Raw genomic sequence first — 9,825 nt, forward strand, 5'->3', positions numbered from 1 at the left:
CCCCCTGGAAAGGAAAACTATGCAGTACTATGCAACCGTGCTGCCATTTCTTTCTCACTTGGGCTCTTCAGGTCCCATTGCCTTGGGGCCCTTGCTGTAAAAGAACAGTTCTTTAACCCAAATAGGAGATTACCTGTTTCATTATTTTTATTTTTTTATTTATTTTATTTTCTGTCTGTATGTCATTCTCATTGAAAGTATTCATCTACTTAGAAATTAAATATTGTAAATGACATTGATCAAGAAATTCTGTGTTCTGGATAAAACTGCATGTCAACAGATGTTGCTTCAGTTGTTGATTTAAAATTATTAACTGATGGATAGAGTAAAAAATTAACATGTTCAGAAAGTTCTGCTCCACAGCTGGTGCATGCATTGCATTACCACTTATATAGCCATGTTTATATCACAGACCATATTAATCTCTTCAGCATAAATTGTGAGAAATGTATAAAAATATGCATTTATTTAATATTTGTATATGAAATCTATGTTCCTACTTCCCTCACTTGGAAATCAAAACTTAGATATGGTTGGAACAAGCTAGTAACCCTGGCAGAAGGGTATGGTGAAATAGAAAAATGTTTTCTTTAATTATACTATTTAGTTTTTTTCCTCATCTGCAGTGTTTCATCTTATCCACCATCTCCTTTGGGATGTGAAAGATTTGTTGGTTTGTGTGATAAGACTTTGAGGCAAGGCTAAGTATTCCTTGGTGATAAACCTTACCTCATCTTTTCATGTTACTGTAGAGCTGGAATGCTGGTCCACGTAAAAGCACCAGAAGTACACAAATTCCCTGTGTATGGAACATTACAATATACTTGAATATTTCAATCAGTGACAAGGAGTTAAAATAAGAATGGAGGAAAAAAAAATAAATAAATTAACATCTCTAGGATTTATGCCTTAGTCCTCTGGTCCTCAAATGTCCTGACTTAATCAAAGGCAAGTATTTCTCTTATGACCTATATCACAACATTTCAGCTGTATTTAATAACAGGTTTTCAAGGAAATAATACTTCCAAACACTTCCTTACATGCTCCCCAATATTCGCTTGCAACTCTATGCTAAAGAAGATTAATAGCAAGCTGATTTGTAGTGAAGATGTAGTGATCAGGCAACAACCTGTATTTCAGGTCACTAGAAAGGCCATGTATAAGAAGAATTACAGACATTTGCTGGGTGATGTGAAGCTGAGAGTGTCTCATTCTAGATCAGAATTTGCTGCACTCCATCTGTCAACAGAAGTAAAAAATTACTGCAGGTGGGGAAGCTCTTCCCAACAAACAATGTATTGGATAAGACAGTTGATTAGTCATCCATCTTTATTTCAGCATTTCAATTTAATATATTTGTAATTAATTTTGTATTTTGGAAAATAAAATTTTAGAAAATTTATTTCTGAATTTAAAACAATGTTTTCCATTTTTACATGTCTCTCTGATTCTCTTTTGACTGACCTCATATAGTAAGGGACCATGACATTTCAACTCAGTATCTGTTGTTATGAAAGTATTGACTTTACATGGATTTAAGTTGCATCAAAGCTGTGCTTGCAATGCAGCTTGTGTTAACGAAGAAAGGCTATACCTTCTCTTCTAATAAGAGGCATGCTAAAATACTTAAATAAAATTAATTGAGACAGAGTTATAATGCTGTAAGTGGCTTAGATTTTTATGAAGCTCAAACACTTTAGACCTCGGTGCAAACTCATTTGCCTCAACAAGAGGAAGAAGATTCCAAAGTCCTAGAACTAAAGCCATCAAAGATAAACATATGCAGATTTGGGGTAAATAATGTAAATTGAAGGTAAAAAAAAAAAAAAACACACCAAAAAACCCCAGCAAAACACTAAATGCAAGCTTTCAGTAAAAAGAGCCTTCAGGCAAAAAAGTCTCAAATTCTTGTTGCTTACCAGGGGTGTTAAGGTGTGTTGGCTTTGTTTAACCTGTTTATAAGGAATGCAGTCTACCCAGAAGAGGTTATTTGAGAAGAGACCTTTTCTTAACAAGACTTTCAAGTGCACAGTGGTCGCTGAACCTCAGCTCAGCACACAAAAGGAGGAAGAAACAGTCTTTGAGAGACCTGGAGTGACATCCCTATCTGTCCTAAGTATATAGTAGAGACTGGAAAGGAAATTTCCTGATGGCATTGCTAATTTGTTTCAGGACAAGGACATTACATAACTCTTCATCTTTTCAGTTGGGTCTTATCCCCTATGTACAAATGCCATTTCCTGCACTGAAATGGACAGCTGTAATGACACCTAATAACTAATAAATTTTTATAGCATCATATTGTCCTTCAGCAATGAACTGCCTCCACAAAGGAGTCATATTTTCAAATCTCATTCCTGAAAACAGCTCCTGAGTGTATTTAGACTGCTCTCAGCCATGTAGAGCTTCTCAGGGCAGAGCAAACTATACCTCCCTTTGAGGCCTGAATCCAGCTCAGCTGAGGTCACTGGAGAAGTAGTTTCTCAAACCATTCCCAGTGTCTTTTTCATGGAAGTAAGCACCAATCACCTTACTGTAACTATACATATACACATGGCCAAGAGTGCTCAGAGCCTCAGTGGAGGTGCTATAAATGCCAAAGGATTTGGATCCCCAAGGTGAAAATTGTACATGAAGATATGTGGAGACTAAATCTTCATCTGAGCTCCTTGCAAACTTTTAGTTAGTACTTGAAGGGAAAACAGAAAAGTGATCCAATACTTAAACAGCGTTTGTCATTTACTTCAGGATTGAAATAAGCAATGTAAGTAAAGTTTTCATGCAAAGAACATAGAAGCACAATGCAGTCTAACTTCCCTTTACTCTAAAATGAAATTTTTCTATTAAAATCTACAGAATCTATTGATCAAGAAGTGTTTATTCCTTTATAAAGCTCTAACTAATGCCAGTGACTAATATCCTGAGCAGGAATATCAATGTAACTGGTGATTATCTGTCCACAGGTGTTATTTGCAAAGATTATACTGTTCTTAATACTGCCTATCTAAGCATGAATTTAAATGTCACATGTATAATTCCCTACCTTCATTCTTGATGATGCTTAAAAATCAAAAGATTGATAGACAAGGACTGAAAATAAAAATTTCAGGTTTTCACTTTCAGAAGTAGTTGGGAACATCTTTAGTTATAGAAAGGACCCATTCAGATGTTTTTATGTAATTCTGATTACAGATTTCATCATGGAAACTGGGGACAGATTTAGGTGTACATGATTATACCAATTTGACTTTGGATACATGCCTTAATTTCTTTTCAAACTGACGGGCTTCTGCACAACTGGAGAGAAAATATTCACTCAATTGTTCTTGAGAGGATTTCACCTTCTCACTTTTTCCCAGGCTTGATATTTCATAAGAATAGGCTTTCCCAGGGATTTTTCAACTTCCACATAAATTACAAACTAGAAAATAAGAGTGGTACAAAACATGAAAAATCATCAGCTAAGAACTTTTATTCTGTTGCCAAGTATGTGTTGTTTCAGACAAAAAGCCTTCCAATTACTTTAATTTATCCTACCTCATCCTATTACGTATCTTTACTTTACATAACATTCAAAAACTTTGACATTTCTTAAATCAATGGTAAATTTCTGTGCTGTTGCTCAGATACCTTTCTTAGAGTATTGTAATCTTTTTGCTGATATATATATATATATATATATATATATATAAGGGGTTACAGGATGTGCCCAAGGGCCATGGTCTTCTTGTCTTGAAACTTCTGCATTCACTTACTTGTACAACACTATTATTCAGGTACAATGACACATGTAATTCTGATTACACATCATCATGGTAACTGGTGACAGATTTAAGTATACAAGATGACATAAATTTAACTTTGGACATATTCTGTTTAAGCACCAGATCACTCTTCTGCTTTACTTTCAAGTACCAACTGAAAGTTTGCAAAGAGCTCAGATGAAGATTTGGTCTCTACAGATATATATAATGAGACAAAAGACAAATCAATCCCCAATTCAAATTTAGTAACATTGAACTGTTACAACTGTCATTGAAATTAATGGTACTTCAGAACAGCCTGCCCACATAAAGGCTAAGGAAACCCTAATATTCTACCTATGAAAAATCAAGCTGCCATACAAAAATTAAAAGTCTGAGTTTGAGTCTTTTCTATCTGTACCTATGCCTTGTAGGCACAATGCTTACTTCTGACAGAAAGTGAACTACTTGTTAAATCAAGGCTTCTGAAAACAGACTTGTAAGAAACATGAATCCAGATGTCTGTTACTCTCCTCCAGTGTGATGTCTTGAATGCTGGGCTTTTTCAAACTAGCTCTTGAGAAGTAGAGACAACTCTTAAAAATATCCAAATTGATGATGAAGAAAAGAAAACCCTGCAGTAATGGAAAACACACAGCAAGATCTGTTAAATTGTTTCAGTGGGCTACTCTCCAATGATTCATTTCTGGTCTGAATTTATCTAGTTGCAATGTCTACAATATTCTTTCTAACTACTCTTTCCATCTTAGTTGTTAAAGAATACAGCTGCCTTTTGTCAAGTCTGTGCTCTCCTTTACTGAAGAAGCTAGGAAGACTTTATCTCCTATATTAGCACTGCAGATAGGGTGCACAGATTCATCTTCTGCTTTGTAATAGTGTTTATGCCCCTCCTGCACTTGGGTCACAAGTACTTTTACCCCTAGTTACCATCAGGGTCTTCCTTAACTGTCACTGTCTGAGCTAAATAGATTTAGCTTCTCATAATTCTTACTGCCAGGTACATTTTCAAATTTTGTGTCATTCTTGTAGATCTTACCTTGTAGATGTCTAATTTAAGAAGATATTTATCAGACTGAGACTGGATAATAATTCTGGTAGAGGTGATACTTCAGTACTAACTAGAAGCAATATAACCCTACTTAATGTTTTTTCTATTAGATGGAACTATTTGGTTTAAATTATAGTTTTCAACAACAGTAAATAATAGTTAAAACTAAATAGTTTAGTTCAATGATTTAAGCTACTAAACTGCTTCCAAGGATAGTACCTCCTCTTCAGTTACCATTCTACAATGGAAGCCTGCATTTCACTGAAGTCCTGAAATCACACAGTTGCTTTTGTATCCCCAGCAACAACTACATTTGAAGACCTATCAGGTTGATAGTTGGTAATCTGTTCAGTGTCTTCCATGTTGATTTTGATCATGCCAGTCATACCACACTGAGCAGTGTGTGAAAGTTTTTTGAAATAAGTTCTTCCTACAGTTAATTTCATAGATCTTACTACTGAAGACAGCTTTTTTCTTCTGGTCACTGCAATCTTTTTCATTGATTGATCCTTATTTTGATAAACTTACTCCTGTAAATGGGCCTTGTTACCTACAAAGAACTTGTAAAAAAGTCTCAGATTCTCCTTGAGAAGGAATATATATATATAAGTAAAATAAGTGAAAAAACTGTGAAGTGAGGAAAGAATGGCCATGTGTTTGATATACATGCTGAAAATCCACATGCTGACCCTTAGATCGAGTTTTGTGAAAGTAACAATACATAAATGATACTCTTATGGATGTATTTTTAGCTTTCAGGTTGGAGCTATCTTCCAACCTGGTCTTAAATGTCAAGAGAATTTTAATATTTTAAAATATTTCCCAATGATTCCATAAAGGTGTAATTCAAATCCAATGTAAAAATAAAGAGGAAACAGATTTGGCTTGAAAACAGACGGATGGAGTTCCTGCCTGACATGTGCATCATAAATCCAGCCAGGAATCAGAGCACACTAGCCCACTGAAAGCTGAAGAACTCTAATGATAAACAAGAACACTCAGAGGCACAGCATTACCACTAAATGGATTATTTATGCTAGTTCTCAAAACAAGGAAGGGAGGTGAATAATCCTTTTCAAATCTCAAGGCTGCTGATCAAATAAAAATTTCCAAGTACAATAAAAAATTGGCTCCTAGAAATATATTGGAGCTCCTTGAGCTTTTCTTCTCTCAATTCAGGAAAGAAAAAATTGTTCCACAGCTGCAAAGAATCAATTTTTGGTACTCCTCAATTAGGATTTAAGTTCCCCGTGGGACTGCTTAAGCCTTCCATCCCCTTCAGCTCTCTGTGGGAGGCACCCATGGTTCTGAAGAAAAATACTTCTGAGGCCAGGCCAAGTTTGGAGCTAGACAGCATGGCCAGGTGTCGAAGCCAAGTCTGTGAACCTCCATTGCACAGAGGTCCTCCAGCCTCGAAACTGAAGCGGCGTGAGGGGAAGATTCACATCCAGAAATTCCTGCTTTTCTTCCCACTTTGGGCTGGAATTGGCAGGATTTCATCTCAGGTACATGGGGGGAAGCATGTTTTTCACTTAACTTTCAGTTATGTATAACCTTGAAAAATTAGGCCACTCACAAACCTGGTAGGTTTACACAAGATTTAAAGGTGAAATTAACACCACATGTACAGGCAGTGATGGAAAGCCCAGTGGAATCAGAGGGCAATTTTCCACTGAGATCAATGGGCTCTGGATTACACCCATAAAGCCTGACTAACGAGGCGTTATGCGGATTAAAAGCACAGGTTAAACTGAGAAATACAGTACTTCTGTGCCAATGGGATTCTGGATCTCTTTGGCTTCCCATGGATTTAATAGTGAATAGCATAAAGGAAACAGAAAGTCCCTTGCAAAGCTGTTGCATGCAGTCAGGCCCAGCACTCTCACAGAATCCCTGGGCTCCAGGCTTGCAGGAATAAGGACTCAAGTTCACTGAGAGAGCCTTAGTGTCATATGTATTACCAGTGTTTTATGAAGCAAAACACTACCAGCATGCATTTCCTTTTTTTCTCCCTCTCTCATGTATTCGAATCTGTTGTGGATGGAAAGGTGAGGATATATCCATTTTTAAATGCCTATATATGTCCAAGGAAGGCAGAGAGAAAGCACTGCTGGACATTTTGAAGAGCTGAGTGAATGCCTGAAAGTCTTGCAGAATTAACATATGACCAGACTGGCTCCCACAGTCACACATATTGTAAAAAAAATCTGATAATCTATGGTAGGAAGATTCTTACTGCTTTGTACTTAAATGAATTTTGCTCATCAAAAGAAGTGCTCCACCATCACCAGCACTGTTAAGAAGCATCAAACAGTGGCAAAACATTGATATAATTCCCTTTCTTAATGCATTTCTGCAAATACATTATTTGTCCCAGTTAGCAAACAAAATAGATGTTCTGATATCTGGGAGCTGTGAACTCATTATCTTTATCAACAGAGGAGAGTTTTGGCATGTAAGGGGACAGCAGGAACAATGGTATGGCATACAAAAGTATCCTAATTCATAGAAATGAAGACTACAGCTTGCAAGGCAGACCAAAAAGACCAAGGTGGGCACTCCTGCCACCTGCGGAGGCAAAGTATCGCCTTTCAGCTGTTCTCATCAAAGCCACAACACTTGGCATGAATCACAATCTTGCATAAAAGCAGATTATTTTCCTTTCGTCTACAGGAGGCCATAAATCCCACATAAGCCTGCAGGGACTCGGAATTCTGCTCATGTTTTAAAGTGCTACTAAGTTGCTGGTTTATATACTGTCCTACACAGACTGCTGGTACTGAGTCAGTTCTCCCCCTCCCATTCCTGCCTCTCTTAACAAAGCAACTTGGAGAGCTGCTACTTCACCTAAACTGATTAATCAAAACTTTAAACATTATGTCAGGAAATGTCAATAAAATCTATCAGCTAGATAAGATTTAATTGAGAATGTGAGTCTTCATGTTTCAGTGCTTATAGAGCAGTTGCATACCATAATATATATACCATAATGCACATCATAACACCAGCCATCCTCACAACACAGCCCACGGAACATTACTGAAAAAAAGGTGTGACCAAAGGACAAATGATCACACAAATCAGAGTCATCCCATAGAACTAAAGATTACATCTAAATATTTAATGAAGTTTGTCTCTTCTTTCGTCCAGTCAGAAAACTGCAGTAAGAGAAAAACAGCACAGAGATACATGTGGCAGAAGTCCTTTGTTTAGTCAAATTGCATTTCTGTCCTAAACAGTATGAAATTTGTTTAAATTCTGTATTCTCATGTATATCATTACTTTAAATAACATTGACTTTATGCAATACAATTTGCCAACTGCAGAGAATATGACAATATAAGCAACATAACACAAAGAGAAATGAGAGTCAAACACTGGGATTCTGTAGATTGCAAATTAAATATATCAGATTGAAGCTGATAACTGAGTTTGCGTTTCTGAATCTGGATCAAACTGTTACAATCTTATTCTCTTAAATTATTCAAACAGCATTTACAAATATGGCAGCACGGGTTCCATGAAGATACCCTTAAGTAACCATGGAACAAGAGTTCTCAACATCAATTGCTCAAATGGGGTAATTTATTTATAACATTGATCAGCCTAATTTTCCTAATTTTGTCGCAGTCACTGATCACTTGTAATCAATACTGTGTGAAACCTGCACAGGCAACTACTACTTGCAGTGTTCCTTGGCCTCTTTTTTACCAGCCAATGCGCTCTTGACCATGTCCAGCACAGGCGATGGGAAAGCACGGCTGTACAATTCTCAGCTCTGAAATCAGGAGCTACTGCTGAACTTGGCAGAGGCTGCAATCCAGCAGCAGCTGCTTCTCCCAAAGGTCATGCAATCCCTCCCATGAGAGGTGAGGCAACCTGCTTCTCTTCTTCACCCCTGCCAGGTGTTTGATGCAGCAGAACCTGCAAGACCCCAGTATGGATAGGAAGAAAGCCACGCATCCCTACGTGCAAGGGTATCTGTCCGCTGGCTGAGGTGGGAGCTCACTAAAAGCTGGTCCTCCTGCTTCTCAGAGTAGGCAGCACTACTATCATGCCTGAAGAAGCCTGGAGGCTGGTAGCAGATTCCTCTGGGGGAAATGCCCAAGTGACTCAGCTGAAGAAGTGGATCTTACTGACGTTCCTGTTGGCAGGGCTGACTCTAACCCTGGGAACAAAGGGGTCCATTCCCATGGGAGGTTTACAACCCTGACTAAAAACTTTCTTTGTTGTTGTCTCTTAACAGTAACATGCAGACACAGTACAAGGCAACCAGGGGCATCAGAGAAAAAAATAAGAATCAGGGTAAGGTATTCATTATCAAGACAATATCAACAAGAGTATATTTAGTTGTTAAACACTGAAAAACAGGGGAAAAAATGTCATCATTACAAGTTTCCCAATGCATTTCTTTTTACAAGTGCTTTGGCATATTACAGAGTTACTGCACCTGCACAGCAGCCCTCAGTGGTTTCGTAGGTTGTCACCCAGCTTGCAAAAGCAGGTGTGTGGCAACTCAGAGTGTAGAAAAGGCAATCCTGAGGAAGTTATAAGCTCCTTCACAAAATAGCTATCCTTTTATTTGCAATCCTTCTTTGCACTTTGAGCAGTGTATACATATAAATTCTATTCAGTCATAAATGAGGATTTCTGCATAGCTGAAAGTGAAGTCATGAGAAGGGCAAAGTATGTCTAGTGTCATACACAGTGCAGACAGGACACCCAAATAAGCACCACTTCAAAGCTTAGTTCTGAGTAAACTTGTTCCAGGTTCTTGCATGCTCTAATCCAGAGCGGAGCTACAGGCTCAGAACTATTTAATGTTTTTATTATGTCTATACCCACTGGTTTAAATGTTCAGTATTCTGTAGACTTTCACATTAAATTACCATATTCTACAACAAAATTCTATTTCTGGGGAATTGGAAATAAAAATAGCAGATGTCTCTGCTCAAGCACATTGCCATTTCTGTGCTGAAAGTATATAATTCTTTTTTTTATTATTTAAACAAC

General features: G+C 37.4%; 1 long non-coding RNA gene across 2 annotated transcripts in view; it reads left to right on the top strand.

Moving 5' to 3' along the window:
* The window catches only part of LOC127383728 (uncharacterized), a 43,425-nt gene extending 41,126 nt beyond the window's left edge, over positions 1 to 2,299 (top strand). For both annotated transcript variants that reach the window (XR_007889263.1, XR_007889265.1), the window contains one exon: positions 1,141 to 2,299. This is a non-coding gene — a long non-coding RNA (uncharacterized LOC127383728). The remainder of the gene's footprint in view (positions 1 to 1,140) is intronic.
* The last annotated feature ends 7,526 nt before the right edge of the window (positions 2,300 to 9,825 follow it).

The sequence above is a fragment of the Apus apus genome, chromosome 4 (genome assembly GCF_020740795.1).
Source record: "Apus apus isolate bApuApu2 chromosome 4, bApuApu2.pri.cur, whole genome shotgun sequence".
NCBI classification, from domain to species: Eukaryota; Metazoa; Chordata; class Aves; order Apodiformes; family Apodidae; genus Apus; species Apus apus.